This window comes from Pelmatolapia mariae, linkage group LG10_11 (assembly GCF_036321145.2).
Source record: "Pelmatolapia mariae isolate MD_Pm_ZW linkage group LG10_11, Pm_UMD_F_2, whole genome shotgun sequence".
NCBI lineage: Eukaryota > Metazoa > Chordata > Actinopteri > Cichliformes > Cichlidae > Pelmatolapia > Pelmatolapia mariae.
This window is the reverse complement of record NC_086236.1, coordinates 40,419,100-40,437,010: the sequence shown is the minus strand read 5'-3', so window position 1 is coordinate 40,437,010 and position 17,911 is coordinate 40,419,100. Positions and strand designations below refer to the sequence as shown.

At 39.3% G+C, this 17,911-nt stretch overlaps 1 pseudogene; it reads left to right on the top strand.

Moving 5' to 3' along the window:
* The first annotated feature begins 697 nt into the window (after positions 1-697).
* Positions 698-2,724, top strand: LOC135933608 (uncharacterized; annotated as a pseudogene).
* The last annotated feature ends 15,187 nt before the right edge of the window (positions 2,725-17,911 follow it).

Below are 17,911 nucleotides of genomic sequence, written 5' to 3'. Positions count from 1 at the left end.
GTAGGTTCTGTACAAATCATAGACTTGAGTCTATGATTTGAAGGTCACTCATAGACTCATATGTCACTGATTAGCTTGATTAGCTTTTTTTTTTCTCTTCACCATACTACACATGTACTTTGACAGTATAATATTGAAGAGCATTTTGGGGCTCACATTGTCTGGTAGATAATTAACACGGAAAACATAAACAAAAGTAGACACTAAATCTAACACCATTAACCTTTCATTGGTAGTGGTACAACTAAGGGTTTGAAATTGTGACATACTGTAAAATATATTGACTCAAGGTCTTTTCAATGCAAGACCTTGAGTTTGTAGTTCTTTTGCAGTCCTGAGATTGCTTCTTTTCATCTTCAGACAAGGTCCCCAAAACTGCCTTGCCGTTACTACTCAATCCTAATTGAAGGGTTCATCTTTTAGTGAAGACATATTTGTTGACATAGTAGCTTTTTAAGGTAGCTTTTCCAATGATCTTTATTTATTTATTTTTTTAGATGGCAACAGACCAGAGAACCTGAATGACACCATTACTCTGGAGCCTTGCCCTGCTGCATCAGCTGAAACATCAAGCCATCCACCTCACCCCTCCTCCTCCACGTCCACCACTATGTACAACCATTACTCCAGCTCTTCGGTCTCACACTTACAGATTCCTTGGGAAAGATTTCCACTCCGACTGTCGCATGCAATCACAAGAGGAGACAGAGCTCATCCAGAGGACAGGAGAAGTATGGTCAGAATTGTTGTGGAGGCCATGCAAGTTCACTGCAAAAACCCTAAACGTGCATCTTGTGAAGAAGTTGCTAAAATCATTGTAAACAGATACCCTCAAACATTTGCAGATTTTACTGAAAAGGGAGAAAGACTGGGTTGTGGACATTATTCACTACTAAAAAGCATCAAATCTAGAGTTGAACATGTTAATCGAGATAATACAACACAGACTTAGACTTAATCAAACAAAGAGAACCAGGAATGAGGAAGACTGCAGTCCCAACAGTAGTGCAACCCCACCTAAAAAAGTTAGATGCCTTGTTGATAGCTATGGTTGTATAAATTGGCAGCCAGTTGAACTTCCTGAGGGGGAAACGCCAGCTTCTTTAGAGGAAAAGAAACACATCTTGTTAACAATTTTTAATTCAGAAGGACCTGGAGCTGTGGAGAGACCTGATGTGGATGACTTCATGTGCCTCACATATATTTCTCAGCGGCAGCTTATCAACAGTTGTCCCTCACTTTCAGTAGCTGAAATTCAGGAGCAGTGGCCATTCTTGTTTACTCGGAAAGGTCTTTCGAACCACTTTTACAAACTCACAGGCATCGATATCAGTGAGCGCTTAGGTCAGGCCCTCATAACCAAAGGCAGAAGGATTATTAACTATTTCTCCAGCCAGAAGCTCAAATGGAACCTTGGTATAAGGACACTCATCCAGCAGCTAGAAAGTGAGGGAGTTTTGACCAACAACAAGGTTGGCACAGCAGCCATACTTCTCATGATGAAGTATTACAAGGAAGATGAAGACTCCCTCTTTGTCTTAGCAGATGTAAGCTTTTTTCATACAGCTCTATGTTTAATGCTGTTGCTTGCTGTCCTGTTTTTTTTTTTTTTTTTTGTTACATAAAATGTCTTGGTCCTTTTCTGGCAGGAATCATCTACCAGGATGTCCCTTGAAGCAGAGAGCAACCTGCCAAGCACCCCAAGGCTGATTATGCTTGGTAAGAAGTCATTTATGAAATAGAACTGATTAGACCATATTAAAATTTCTGTTTGGCACAGGAGCTTTTCGTGGACACAGGTATCCAGTCTCTGTTTTGTTAGCTCAAATTTCTGTAATTTCCTTTATAAACCAAGGTTATTGGACATGTGTCTCAGTGAATCCAGCAAAGTAACAATATCAAATTTCACATTACATATTACTGATCAACTGAGTAGTCTAGCTACACCAACAGCAGAAATACTGAAGTCAATACTGTAAAGTTTAACAGCAGCACAAACTATAAACTCCAAAATAACCATACAGTTGATTCATCTCCGGTAATTTAATTGGGCTGACTCTTTGTTAGGTGTGTTTAATGTGCAGAATAATTCCCAATTATGTACAATTATAATATGTTAAAATGGACCTATGTACATAAGGCCATTAATAATTAACTGTACGTAGCTATTTGCTTTATGACTATCTAGACAGTGTGAAGAAGTGAAGTATTGAAATTATTTTATGTTGCATAATGACAACATGTTGCCCCTATACATTTAAGGACAAAGTTCAATGACCGCCACCTGCTGGATGGTGAGTGCAGAGGGGCGTGTAATTGTTGAGCTGGACAAAGAGAACACCTTTGCTGATGCAATGTCAGTCTTCTTTGGTTCATTCTATGTATTGAACCTGGAATACCAGGAGTCAGCGTGTGCAACATAGGAACTAATTCAGAGGTATGTTTGAACAGTTAGCTAATAGTGATAGATGATGAATAAATTATCCCTAAGTAACTCATTATTTCAAATCACAACTCAATGTTACTGTATGTTACTATTTATTATGGCATGTTTTAAGGTTTTTTGTAAGGATAAACCCTGAAGAGGGAACAAAATGTACCTCCAAGGTTAGGACAAGCAGAAAGACTGGGACCACTGTGAAGCGAAAGGTTGTTCACATTAACCCTCATGTCATAACTTTCCTCCAGCGGCTTACTGAATTTGAGTGGAAAACTTCAAATTAGGTAACTGTTTTTGCCATTTTTAGTGAATTTCTTGTATAATTTAAGTGACCAGTGTGTTGTTACCTGTGTCTCCACAGATGGTCCATGGCCCATGCTTTCTGGACATTTACACAAGACGAACAACAATGAAGACAAGCTCTCTTGCCATCTTGCAAGAAGCTGTCTTTGTCCAATAGGTTTTTTGAGTGCAACAGTTTTGATTTTTTTTCCTTCTTTTACCCGTTTGTTACAAATTATTTCAGCTACTTACACTTTAATTGTCACATGTATTGGCTCACCCTACAAATCATTGAACTCAGTCCACAAAGCAAGATCAGGGTTCAGTGCAGGTCAGTCAAGTTCCTTCACACCACACACGCTCATCCATGTCCTTGTGGACCCTGTTTTGTGCATTGATTTGGTAGTGTGAGCCAGTATTTTGGACAAAGTGTATATAAAGGCAGAAGTGTGGGACTTGATATTATGTTTATTACAATTCAGTTTATTTGTATGGTGCCAACAAAATGAATGCCAAGGCACTTCACATTGTAGGTTTAAGACCCTACAAAATATAACTAAGAAAACCCAACACTTGAGCATATGTTGTCTGCCATGATATGGATATGACATAATATCGTTATTGTTTGTACAACCATCTGAGAAAATAATGGATTACATGGTTTAGTAAAAACAAGTGCTTCCTCAATGAAAATATGTTTTCAGTTCTTTTCAGTTTTTGATTTTGGAAATGTGTATATCAGCAGGGAAAAATCAGAACAGAAATAAAAAGTGGTGTGAAGCACATGAATTATATTTTGTGTGTGTGTGTATATCTATCTATCTATCTCGATCAATCGATCGATAGTGGGTATATATATGTTTTTATATAAAAATATATATAAATAAATAAATGGTAAATTTTTTTTAATACAATACAAATTTTTTTTTGGAACCCTCCAGTCTCTTACAGTATGTTACTGTTTCCTTAAATTACGGTAAATTACGACCTGTTAAACAGTAAATGACCACCTGTTGGGACACGGTATCCTCTAGCAGAGATGAATATTTTTGGTACTGATGATGCGTGATAACGGTAAGTTACTGGTAAATATATTGCAGTTTATTACCTTGCAGCGGGCTTGCAGTGACATACCGTGAATAAACGGTAGTATACCAATTTCTTAATCACAGTATGATGTTACTTTGTTGACGTAATTTATGACATAGCGACATAACGGTATCTCACTGGCGACAGTGACGCCAGTGAGATACCGTAAAAAAAAGCTACGGTGCGTTACCATAATTTGTCCAAGAGTATTATACCACAACAGCAAAAAACGGTATCATCCTGCAGAACGGTAAGCTACCGTAAGACGGCGTCACGGTATGACGCTGGCAACAGTGACGCCAGTATGTTACCGTAAAGTGGAGACGAAAAGTCTAACAGTGTAGCTAGTACGCAGTACGAGTTATTGTAACTGACTGTAAAAAGTCAGCACAACGAAAATAAACTACACCTAAACTTGGTTTATATCTGACCCAGATAGACTGCAGGTCATAACTTCTTACCCGAAGTTCAGTTCACCTGACACTCGGACCGGCCCTGCCTCGGGTCTCTCCTCTTGCCTCCCCCTTTCCCTCATCCACCTGCTGGCCTCCACCACTTGCTAATGTTACTGAATCTGTGGAAGCTACGCCATAGCCACCACCAAACAACTGAGTTATTTTTACACACCGGCCAGCATCTGGCCAATCCACCACCTTTCATTATTTATACCGTTACAAAAAAAAAAAATCATCAGCCCATAAAAATGAAAAATCACCATTGGCCCACCGAGCAAATGCCCGGTATGCCCGATGGCCAGTCCAGCTATGGCTGTGCCATCAGTCAACCCTTCGCGTGCCAGCTGTGGCACGCGTGCCTAGGGTTGCCGACCCCTGCTCTACAACTTCTAATGTGGGTTCATTACCGGGGTGGCTGTAGCTCAGGCGGTAGAGCAGGTCATCTACTGATCGGAAGGTTGGTGGTTCGATTCCTGGCTTCCCCTAGTCTGCATGCCAAATATCCTTGGGCAAGATACTAACCCCAAATTGCTCTCCGATGCATCCATCGGAGTATGAATGTGTGTGAATGTTACTTAGAAAGCACTTAGAACAATGTGCTTGTGCGAATGTGGTGTGAATGGGTGAATGCACAAGTTGTGTAAAGCGCTTTGAGTGCTCAGATGAGTAGAAAAGCGCTATATAAGAACCAGTCCATTTACCATTTACCATTCTTATGTCTAAATCAAACTAGACAAAGTTCCCATACCAAAAGATGACAACTGGATCTATCGGTTGAGTAGTATTCACTATGCTAAGCAGAAGACTTATCTTGCCCATGTCCCCTTAAAGAGTCTGAAAAAAGAGTGAAAGTAAGTGAAATCTACATTTATAAGTAACACATACACTCTAACATAAAGAGCGTGACGATGAGTATTTGCCTGTGAGAGCAGAGGCACCCCTAGACTATGCTCTTTTGTCCTGTGAGTGTGGAACAGAGGTTAGCTCAGTGAATCAGTGCTGCTGAAGGACACATAGAAGTCAGAATCCAGTTTCCCAACTGCATTTCACCTTCCACTTGCTTTTCTGATGGGACTTAAGAAGTCATTTTAGTGCGCAATTCATGTTTGATGACTTTATTGATTTTCCTTTCCGCTCTCCTTTCTGCCTCTCTCTCATTCCTCTGTTTCCATCTCCCTCACCTCTCTTTTCTCCTCTCCAGCCTGCCATTCCCTATTGACTTAAGTGACCATACAGCTCCACACTCCCTCTTGCGTTCTACCATCTCTCCAGCCCTTCCCCCCCTCTGCTCATTGCTAGTGGCCTTGCAGGCCTTTTCTTTTCTTAACTATTTACTATAACATAGAGCAGTGTATAAACTAAAACATGTTGCTTCTGCTTTACTAGCCAAAATGTATATTGCAGTGTATGGGAAAGGGTCATAAAGTGCTGCTTGACAAGTATTTGGGGGGTGCTCATAGCTAATGAGCACAGTATAAGAAACAGTAATTAATCGCAATTAATTGATTAGTTAATTCAAATCAGTGAAATATGTGCCTAAGCTTCATTGTGTCAACATTCTGTAGTGGCCATAGAAATGTATATTGCTGTAGAACTATGTCCCTGCTTCAAAGTCTTTAATGCATTATAAGAGAATGTGGGGTAGAAGGGTTGGTGGGAAAAGCACTGGACTTGAATCATTATTAATAAAAATTGTTGTTTTAAATTATAATAATTATCAATAAAACAGCAACAACAATGTGTGTATGAATATTAATTCAGCAGGAGTTAAAGTTAAACTGATGCAATGGGCCATTGACATTGTACCTACACACCAGATACTGTTTTAGTTTAGACTGTAAAATAAATACATTTAAATAAATGTTTACGTTTTTCAAAACCATTCTCAGGTAGTTGTCTTATTTGGGAATTAGCTTCCAGTGAGCTTGCACTCAAACAGAGAAGTTCTCTGCTGGGATGAACTTATTATACTGTCGGGTATTTAAGATGTCATAGGACCTGATTATTATTATTGTTACTGTCCTGTTATTATGTCTTGAGCTCAAGGCTAGTTTTAAAGTTGTCTCAGGAAATGGTGCTATAATTATTTAGGGCATCTCACAGAAATGTCACAAATACTAACACAGACTCTGCCCCAAAGGACTGTAATATCAAATACAATATACTGAAATACTTTAAACTAAGAAGAGAGATTTATTTGCAAAACAAGCTTCTGTGGGAAGGTGCACACTTTTCATTCTATGGTGTGTTAAGCCATATGGTTAATGTGCTTCTATTACTTTAAGTCTTGTGTGATACTGTCGTTGAAGAATTCTTCAAACAAATCATTTATTTGCATTTAAATAAAGCATACTGAAAGTTATGCGTGCCAAAAGTAGGAGTCTGTGTGAATGGGGTTTTTTGTTGTTTTTCAGAGGGAAAGAAAAAGCTAGCCCTGATGACAGTGAGTGTGTTTTAGAGTGAGTCATACCACCCACTGCTGGTTGAAGATGAAGAGACAAAGGAGCAGACAAGTGCCCTAACCCTGGAGAGCCATCAAAACACTGAAATATACTGAGCTCAATCTGTCTGAATTGAAGTTGAGGACACTTTGAACCACAGCCAGAGGCAACTATTACACACTGGGGTGGTGATAAGATAAAAGCGGATGGTCAAAGAGCTCTACTTTGGTGCACAGAGTTATGGTAAGTAGTGTAAACGGTGGAAAAATTGTGAAGATGATGATGTGTTTAGTCTTGAAGTATGGAGAAAACTGTTTGTTTTGAGGGAAATCAGAGCAATATGATGCAAAAAAAAAAAAAAAAAGTATAGTATAGAGCAGGGGTCTCGAACTCCAGTCCTCGAGGGCCGCTGTCCTGAAGCTTTTCCATGTGTCCCTGTTGCAACACGCCTGAGTAAAATTAGTAAAATTAGCAAGAGTATAGAACTTGACTGCATGCTGAAGTGGCAACCCCTAATGCTATTCAAGTAAATTTAAGTTAATGTAAGTGTTTGTAAAAATATACTTCTAAAAGTACTTTTATTGCACCATGTTCATTCACTCATGAGCTGCTGTAACATGAATCCAATGGCTGAATCACCACCTCAGCATGCAGTCAAGTTCTATAGAGTCTTGCTAATGACCTACTAATTGTATTCAGGCGTGTTGCAACAGGGACAGATGGAAAAGTTGCAGGACCGCGGCCCTCGAGGACTGGAGTTCAAGACCCCTGGTGTAGAGTATATTTAAAGAAATGCAAAAGACACTCCATAACCCATATGTGATTCAGTTTGGGCAAAAGTCAGAGAGTTACAATGTAAAGTGAAAAATGTTACAAAAAACAAAAACAACAATAACAAGTTTTAATGTGTTGGTGCAGCTTTGGAAATCACATTGCTTTTGACCTGTTTGGGCAGCTGAGATGGGCAGCTGAGAAATGACATTAGGTCATTCATTTGTTGTAAAACATATTCTTGTCCTTCCACCCTGAACTCCTTGCAACTCTTTAACAATGTCAATACTCTCAATTCTTCTTTTGCTCCCATTTTAATTACTTCACCCAGTAGAGGGCATTTTCTCAATGAAATGTTTTGTTTGTTGTTTGATTCCTAATCTGCCTGTTTCACCATACCATTACTTAATTGGTTCATCCAGAAATGTAAATGTGTTTCTTTTCTTTCTTTCTTTTTTCTGGTTTAAGCTTTCATGACTATACATAGGAAAGAGAGATAAATATGTAAGGGAAAACTTACAGAGAGTTGGGGGTTAAATCTTCAGCTGTGACATATGATGAAAACACTGTGTGAGTATGAGTTGAGAATCAGATAGTCAAGGAGTGTAATCATGGCTTTGGTGGCTGCTGTTTGCTTGTGCTCTTTTTCACTGGACAAGCTTTCTGAGCTGATTTTGATAGTTTCTTCGTGTATACCATCAATGTGTGTTTTAGACCCCCTTGTTTGAACATAAAACCGTTCAAACAAGTTTTACCATTAATAAATGCTTACATTTTTGATGTAGTTAATCTATATTTATTAACAGTTTACACAAAAAGTGGAAGCAAATAAACCTTGACTTAAAAAGCCCTTTCTTAATCCAGCTGCCATTATTATAGATCAATTTTTGTCTTCTTTTTATTAAAAACATTCTTGAAAGAATATGTGCAGGATGAGTTGGCCACAAAATAAACACAACTGAATTTTTATATTAAAGCTGATGACCAAATAGTATCACAACTTGTGGCGGTTTTGGATTTACAGCGCTTCCAACATTGGAAGTGACGGACTGGAATCGACAAAAAGGGATGTGACTACCTCTGCAGAGTCATCACCCAAAATTATGCAGCTAGGCAGTTGCGTCTCACTCCCACCGAGCAACCAGGTGCTTCTTTACGAACTACCTGCCACTACAGCCTCTTCAAACTAAAGCAAGGCCACCGAGAAATACATTCAGAACACAGTAGCATCTGGATTTAGCCATCCTCATCACTAGTGGAGACAGGATGCTTCCTCATGGAGAAGAAGGACAAATTTCTTCACCCATGTATCAACTGAGGTTTGACTTTAACAGCTAAAAACTTTTGAGAAATTAAAGGGAGCCAGCATCTTTAACAAGCTGGTCCTCCTGTGCGCAGGCCATCTTGTTTGTTTCAAGAAGGGTGACGAGTGCAACACAGCCTTTAACATGTATTCTGTAATTTGAGAATATTAGCATGTCAAAGATTACGTGTAAATCATTGACCAATCCAAATGGCATGACGAGGTACTCAAAGACCCTTACTGAACACCAGCTGCATATCTGTCATGTACTTCAAGACCTCTTAAAAAAAACTGTAAACTGTAAAAAGAAAGAAACATTCCTGGGATTTATTATTAAAAACAATAGGGGACAATAAACCTAGGTGAGGTCCAGGGTAGGGCTGTGCAATATGACGAAATATATCGGATGACGAAATTAAAACATCTATCATTTTATATTATATGCAACCGTTTGTTTTGTGGTGTTGCAAAATACACTGTTTACGGCAATATTTTTTCATTGTTTGAATACCAGCATGGCCAGTGAAGATGGGGCAGAACCAGGTAGCTCCAAACAGAAGGACCAGTCAAAACAAATCGAGGACCTTATTCCTAAACGATGGGTTACCTCTGTAGCATGGACCTGGTTTGGTTATGAAAAGTCTGACATGGACCAGAAAACTTTATTATGCAAATTAAATTCAAATTTTATTTGTCACATACACAGTACAACATATAGTGAAAAGCTTGTGTCCGAGCTGCGGACAGGCTGCAGACTAAACATGCCTGGTCTCAGGCATGTTTAAAAACCTTTCAGTTGATTAGAAATCCCAGTCTGCAATTAATACATTACAAAATACTACATAGAGTGCACTATACAGGTCATCAAATGTTCAAGGTAGGCCTTACGTCTTCTAACAACTGCTCACACTGTCAAGGCAGTACACCGAACAATTATATCCACGGTCTTTGGTTCTGTCCACCAGTTCAGAAGTTTTGGTGCGGGATATGTGAAGACTTATCAAAGTGTCTGAAATGTAAAATTCCAACCTCCCCTTTAGTGTGCTTCTTGGGCAAACTGGATGATGTCACTACAGAAATGAATACAGCCCACATGGTTTTCACTGCCCTATGCATAGTCAAGAAAACAGTCCTCATGAACTGGAAAACTAAAAATAATTGTAATTCTAACCAATATAGAAACCATCTAATAGATCACATTAGTCTTGATACAGCCTCTGCCACTAGATTAGATCAATCCCTCTGGGCTCCTTTAATCGGCTCCATCACCTAGTGTAGGTGGGGGATCGTAATTTGGTCCCGCCTTCGCTATTGTGGTTGATGTGGGGGTAGGGATGGGCTTAGGGCGTCTGGAGAGGCCCTAGGGACATTTTCCCTGGAGGGCTTAACCTGGGGGTTGTGGTCATGACCTGGTTAGGGATTCTGGTGGCTCTTAGATGGTGTTTTCTTAATGGCTGAGTGTAGCAGGGCTGGGGGAGGGTCTGTGCTGGCGCATATGGGTTACTGGCCTGGTAGCCTGGCTGGGTCCGGGGCGGGCATGGGGGCTTGGGGTTCTGGGGGTGCTCTGCCTCCGGGCTGGGGCTATGGCTGGGCCTTGGGTGCTTGGGTCCTGGTTGGTGTGTCACTGAGGTTGTGGGCGGGTGGGTGCACGGGGGCTCAGCACTGGCGCGGAGCCTCTGGTGCATCGGCCAAACTGGGGGGCTCTTAAATGGCAGGGAGTTTGTTTCATCCTTGCAGGAGTTCACTCTGCAGGTGGAGGAGAGATATAGTGGAGAATTACTTAACCTGGGTGTCTATTCTCTTGTGCGGTCTGGGAAATGATTGGCCCTCCCTTCCTTGCCTCCCCATCCCTGACTGCCTCCTTCTTCCCACTTCACCACACCCACCCACACATTCAGGGCCTTGGGGTGCAGGTGTGTCACCAGGGTGCAGGAGAGGCATTCCCCCTCTGTCCCCTTCTGGCCACCTGTGCCTCAATTTTATTCCACAACTTAGACATCTACATTACTCACACTCTCATAACACATACACATAGGGCCTTGAGGGTGGGCACGCTATACGGCATCCAGAGGACGGTCTGTGTATTTAACCTCATCTCTGGAGCTGCACTGTAAGAAATGTACATAAAAATTACAGTTAATAACTGTAAAATGGCAACGGTAAATTACCATTAAATCAAAAAGAGTGTAATATGGACATTACATATTACACTTTTTACAGACATTACATTTCTGTAAATTGAAAAACGGTGATTTGCCTTTATTTTTACACTCCTAATATGTTGAAAATATATTAATGCACTGTAATATGGCCCATTGTATTTGAAAACAACAGGAAAAATCTGTAACATTATTTACAATTAATCACCCTACAATTTACATAATAACTCTGTATGAATGACAATCTTTCCTGCTTTTTTTATTTGAATTTACAATTTACAACTGTATATTAATTACCTAAAATATACCGTACTTTTAATTTTAACAAAATGTGAAAACATTGTTAGAATTAATGTGAAAGTTACGGTGAAATGTTTTTAATATCAACAACCTCAGGCTGTTTGATAAAACAGTATATGTTAACAGTACATACAAACAATTACTACTAATAAAAAAAAGTATATTTCTTTAAGTTCTAGAGTCTCACCAAGTATATCACAGTTACAATGAAAAAACAATATTTTGTGTTATAGGGAGGTTTAAATCATGGATTTGCCACTGTTCAGTCCGTGTTCAATCTGTTTGAGTGTGATACCACCTTCTGAAATTAAAATTAATTGATCAAAAAGAAATACAAAAAAATAATGAAATAATGTTAATAAATTGGTGTAGTTTGCAAGGTCAAGAGCAGTCAACGAATGTATTATAAAAGCTGTAACAATCAGTTTCTTTAAAAGTCCATGCACGTTTGGGAGAAAATGCATCACGTGTCTAAACCGTCACCTATACATATATATATATATATATATATAAATAAAACTTAGACGAGGAGGGTACTATGTTGTCAGAAATAGCTGTCTGACTTTGAGGTACAGCAACAGCAGAGGGCACCAATACTCCTTGGAAGCGCCAAATATTTAAAACCAAACCAACGAAGAAGAAGATAGCGCCACTTCTAACGGTCCAGACCTGGTCCAGACAGACTCCTGCTCAGCAAGGGAGCCCAGCAGCAGCCTGCGCCGAACCAACAACCTTCTCTTTCAATGTAAGTATATCATTAGACTTGAAACGTATATCAGCTGTAACCATAGTTCGCTTAGTTTTCTTTTTGCATTGAAAGCGTTCCTCTGTTACAGGCTTCGCCTTCAGTCCTGTTTAGTTTTCTGGAAAGTTCATGCTAATGTAGCAGGTTGAAGATTTTAGCTAGCTTTAATGTGAAACAAACGCCAGTTTAATTTACCAAAAGCAGCTAAAGACAATGTTCCTTTTTGATTTCTGTGCCAAGTCGGTGAAGTCACTGAGGGGTTATGTATTTTATTGCAACCCGCTTCTGACATCCTGACCATTGTCCAGGAAATAAAAAAAAAAAATGTGCGTTGGGTCAGTCATATACTCTGAATAAGCTCACTACACTTCTTAAAACTAAAACAACATTATCTGATGAGGGTATTTCCAAGCTTTGTGAGGCAGTCAAGGGATCCAGATATGTGTAACAGGTGACCAATCAGCTGAGTCTTCATCAAATGTAGTGTGTGACATTAGTGATGGTCAGATATTCAAAAGTAGTATTTTTTTTATTTTTTTTTTTACCAAAATCCATTATGTTTCAAACTACTGCTATACCAAAATGCCTTTGAAGTTGTTCATCCTTTAGGTTATGGAAATAAATAGATAAAACTGTAGTTAAAGGAACCTTGTTTTGCATGCTGGAGATAATTTGGGCTCACATTGCACTGGTGGCATCTGCTTTAGTCGTACACAACATTTCTGTAGATACTGTTTAATGACGCAATCTGTTTTTCAGGGTGGTGATCCAAATCAGTGTGGAGCAGAATGCACCATAGAGATGTACAACTCTCCTGTTGAACACCTCAAGACTGAAGGTACACCAGATATAGAAGGAGTAAAGTTTGAGTCAGTTTCCAACTGTTTAAAATATTTTCACATCTTTCAGCCAGGTTTGCCATTTTGATTAGGACACAAGATTTTATGGCATTTTGTCATATGATGTTGTGCTGTTTCTTAAATTTTTTGTGAATAAAAAAAGAATGGTTCACCTACTCCATTCTGAATTGGAGCATCAAACAGTTTAAATACTCTGACTCTGATACCTCTTCAAAGCCGTGTGAGATCAGTCCTCAAACAAACTCTCAGCACAGTTAATATAAAACTGGAACTTTTTAAGGCTGTTGCCTCTCATGATTGATGACGTGGTGGAATGGAAGATGGAGCAGATGATTTTTACCCCACTGCATCCAGACTGCAAATGAATCGCGCATGTGCGAAGCCACTGCTGGCATGTGATGCGCAGCAGCAGAAGAAAAGGACCTGTGAGGCTCAGTAACAGAGATTTTATTAGAAAACTACAGACGTTTTGCGCTGAAAAATATAATTTTTTTCCCAGTGCATCATGATAACTTCATTTCAGTTTGTTTCTTTTCATCAACAAATAAAGGAGGTTACATATAAGCTACTTTTTTTTATTGCTCAAAACTTGTCTGAACACAAACTGCACTTTTTGGTCCACTGTGATGTATGTGGCTGAAGAAAACAAATTGCTGTTATTTTTAGGTTGTACAGTCCTGATCAAAAGTTTTAGACCATTTGAAAAATGGCAAAAAATCATATTTTGCATGGTTGGATCTTAAGAAGGTTCCAAGTACAGCTTCAACATGCAACAAGAAGAAATGGGAGTGAGGCAAAACATTTTTTGAGCATGCAATTTGTTAAAAACAACGCTTAAACTGAAACAGGCTGTTTTACAGCTGATCAAAAGTTTAGGACCACACCTCCAGAAAACATGGGTAAACCCCCAAAACAGAAAGTTCCAAACTTGAACTCAGTAATTAATTGGTCCGCTGTTCTTGTTGATCACTTCATGCAAGCGTTTCCATGAGGTGAGTGGGAACATTTCTCCAAGTGGTGAAGAGGGCCACACGAAGGGTGTCTACTGTCTGGAACTGTTGTCCATTCATAGTTGGATTTAGATCAGGGAAAGATGCAGGATGGTCCAAAAGAGTGATGTTATTCTCCTGGAAGAAGTCCTTTGTCCTGTGGGCATTGTGTACTGTAGCGTTGTCCTGTTGAAAAACCCAGTCGTTACCACACAGATGAGGGCCCTCAGCCATGAGGAATGCTCTCTGCAACATCTGGACATAGCCAGCAGCCTTTTGACACCCCTGCACCTCCTGAAGCTTCATTGTTCCACTGAAGGAAAAAGCATCTTCCCAATCATTGTGGCACCCACTCGTCTGTAGGGCGAAGAAAACATCTCAGGTGGGATCTGCTTGTCATGCCAGTAAGGTTGGAAACCATCAGGACCATCAAGGTTGCATTTTTTTTACAGGATAAAAAAAGGTTATATTTTTTTCTCATCAGAGAACTAGTTTTTGAAGCCCTTCAGTCTCAGATGCCATTTGATGATTATGATGGTGCAATCAGCACCACTAATGGCCTTAACTCAGGTTGAGGATTTTTTAGGTCTTCCACTTCACGTTTTTGTTCCATAACACCCAGGATTATTTAAGAAATGACCGTCTTAACTGCATCCCACCTCAGCAGCGATGGCACGCTGTGAGAGACCCTACTTATGCAGTTCAACAAGCCGACCATGTTCAACAAGGAAAGTTTTTTTGCTTTTGCCATCAGAACATCCTGACAGTCTGACTACCTGACAGAAGATGAAAGATATGAAAGCTGGGGTAGGCTCCAGCGCCGCGACCCTGAAAAAGGATAAGTGGAAGCGAATGGATGGATGGATGTTAACTGTTTAATTTAATCATTGTCTCTACTGGTTTTTATTAATGTTTCTAGCAAATTATGACAAAAAGTCAAAGAATGTAAGTTTTATGCCAGTTAGCCCTATTATGTTTATTACCTCATTTGTTGGACCTTAATTTTTTTAGACGACATTCTGTCTGCAACAGCTGCCAATAATTTCGTGTAAATATGAACTTTTAAATAAAAAAGCATGTTTTGTATTATACAGCTCTTCTGTGCTTTGTCAATAGGAGACGGTAAACAAGCTTATTAAAATGTATTTTAACTGGTTTACTTTATATTAGTTCTTTATTTCAATGTAATAATTGCACAAAAACCAAAGTTCACTGTGAATTTTACATTTATCAACAAGTATACCGTTATGTATTCTGCATTATCATTATATTTTCCACGGTGAAATTCTGGCAACCACAGCTGCCAGTATTTTACCGTAATATTTAACTTTTTAATATTTATTTTATACAGTTTCACTGTATTTTACAATGCAAAACTGTAATCAGGTTAATGGAATGTTTGTTGCTTTTACATGAGTTACCATGAACAGGTTTATGATTCTTTATTGTGAATTTTACATTTATCAACAAAGTATACCGTTATATATTCTGCATTATCACCGTATTTTCCACGGTGAAATTCTGGCAACCACAGCTGCCAGTATTTTACCGTAATATTCAACTTTTTAATATTTATTTTATACAGTTTCACTGTATTTTACAATGCAAAACTGTAATCAGGTTAATGGAATGTTTGTTGCTTTTACATGAGTTACCATGAACAGGTTTATGATTCTTTATTGTGAATTTTACATTTATCAACAAAGTATACCGTCATACATTCTACATTATTACTATATTTTCCACGGTGAAATTCTGGCAACCACAGCTGCCAGTTATTTACCGTAAAATTCAACTTTTTTAGGTATGATACCGTATTATTTTATACAGTTTCACTATATTTTACAAAGTAAGACTGTAATCAGGTTAACGGAATGTCTGTTGTTTTCACATGAATTTATGTTTAAATTCAGTCATTTACTGTAAAAGAAATAATTATTATTTACTGTGAAATTTAAGGTTACCAAAATAGGATACTGTTTTGTGTTCTACACTTACAATTTATTTTTCACGGTGAAATTCTGGCAACCACAGCTGCCAGTAATTCACCGTAAATTCTACAATATTTTTTTTACAGTGTGGTGCCCACCTCTCAGCTTTAAATGCGTGTAGACATTGAGGGTTCTCGGGAGGGGCCATGCTGACACCTGCCGCTCTCTGGCAGGAAGCACCATGCCCATGTCTTCACCCCCCCCCCATTCTCTGTTCACTATCGGGGCGGAAGGGCTGGGAGGAGGTGTTGGCTGTCCGATTGGAGTCTGGGATACGGGGCCTCTCTGCCGCTGCGGGGCCGGGGGCAATGAGCCTGTCTCCACCCTGGGGAAAAGGGTAACATCTCCTGGGTCTAGGGGGGGCGAGGGTACCTGGACCTGGGGTATAGAGTATGTTTGGGGAGTATGATTGTGGTATCATCCTTTTCAGCACAACCTAACGTGTCTGAATTTACAGTTATGTTTTCATTTTGACATACTGTATTAACACAATTGATCTAAAATCAGACAAAAAACATAAAATCCGAGTAGAAAAACTTATATTTTTTTACTGTAACAACCACAAACATGTTTAATGAATCATATTTCATAACTTTAAATGCAAATATAAATGGTCAATTTTAAAATCATATGCACAAGTGTTGCAAACAACAAAGTTATTTGCAGCCATTTACCTTTTACCCTTTTTTAAATAACCACTTCAAACTATTTACATAACCATCAGGTGTTCTGTATTTAATAAGATGCCACACAAATTATTTGTGCCACTCCAAATATTTCTGTCCACTATAAAGGAGAACATCACAGCCTGATACCTGCAGGTCTGACAGCAGCAGGTGTATCACTCTCTTGTTTCTACCTGGAGACAGCAGTCGCCTCATTGTTCTGACACACAACACAAAACTATCCACAACACTACACACTAACTACACAAGACAACACATTAACTACACACTCCAAACATGCTAAATGTCACAAATCTCTCACATCTCAAAACTCACTCTCTCTCTTTTTCTGCTGTCTTGCTCTCTCTCTCTCTCTCTCTCACCATCACTCCTAAAACTTCCCCCTCTACCTAAACAACCAAATGTCATGTAGCCATATCATTTTTGATTCGTCGACATGGTGCATTTTTCCACCAACACGAAAGGGCTGTTTTTTGTTTTGTTTTTTTATTTTTTGGGCATAAGCAGAGAGTGCTTGCTAGCGCTGTCCTTAGACAGTAAACGCGCCGAAACTATTGAGGAAAAAACACGCGTATATATTGTTTATCATGACTCTGGTTTTAGGTGGCCTATCAGCACAATTTAAAAACTGGTATATATCACCTTGTTGCTTTGTCATCTTAAAGTGGTCATGTGATTGGCTTACCACGACTACATTATTCTTCCTCAGTCAAACAGCAGCACTCATGTGATTGTTTTGCCCCCTAGCTCCAGGTGTTGTGCCAAAAAGTGATAGTCGGCCAGAAAGTGATTGCCGTCCTCGGGAGCGCGTGCAGCTGCTGAAAGCTGTAGCGCCCAGATTACTTACATAGACAGCTACTTCCGTGCAACTGGTATAAAATGCGGTAAGCTGAAGACGGCTTTAACCATCTGTTTGTTGAAAAATAGTAATGCGACCGCACCGCATTTTCTCGTTAGTAACGGTAACAGCGTTGTAACGATAGAAATAGTAATTAGTTAGATTACTCGTTACTGAAAAAAGTAGCGCCGTTACTTGTAACGCCGTTATTCCCATCACTGCACACAGGTGTACACACGGGTGTTCACTGTTCACAGACACAAACTACATCTTTCTTGGCTCCTACCTCAAAGCACATTGTGCGCTGTCAGTCCTGCGTGCTGCACAACAACATTCAATATTTAGTATTTACTGTTATTTACACTTAGCTAGATTAATGCAATGGTGTTGTGTTTATTGTGTTGCTCTCTTTTTTGCTTGTTTTCTCTTTTTTTTTTCTTTTTTCTTCTCTGAACAGATGATCCAGGAGATTTCTTCTTTTTAAGTGCTCTTTCTCACTGTCCCTCTTCCCCTCTGTTTTTCTTTTCCTCCCTTCTTTCTTTCTCCCTTTGCTATCCCCCAG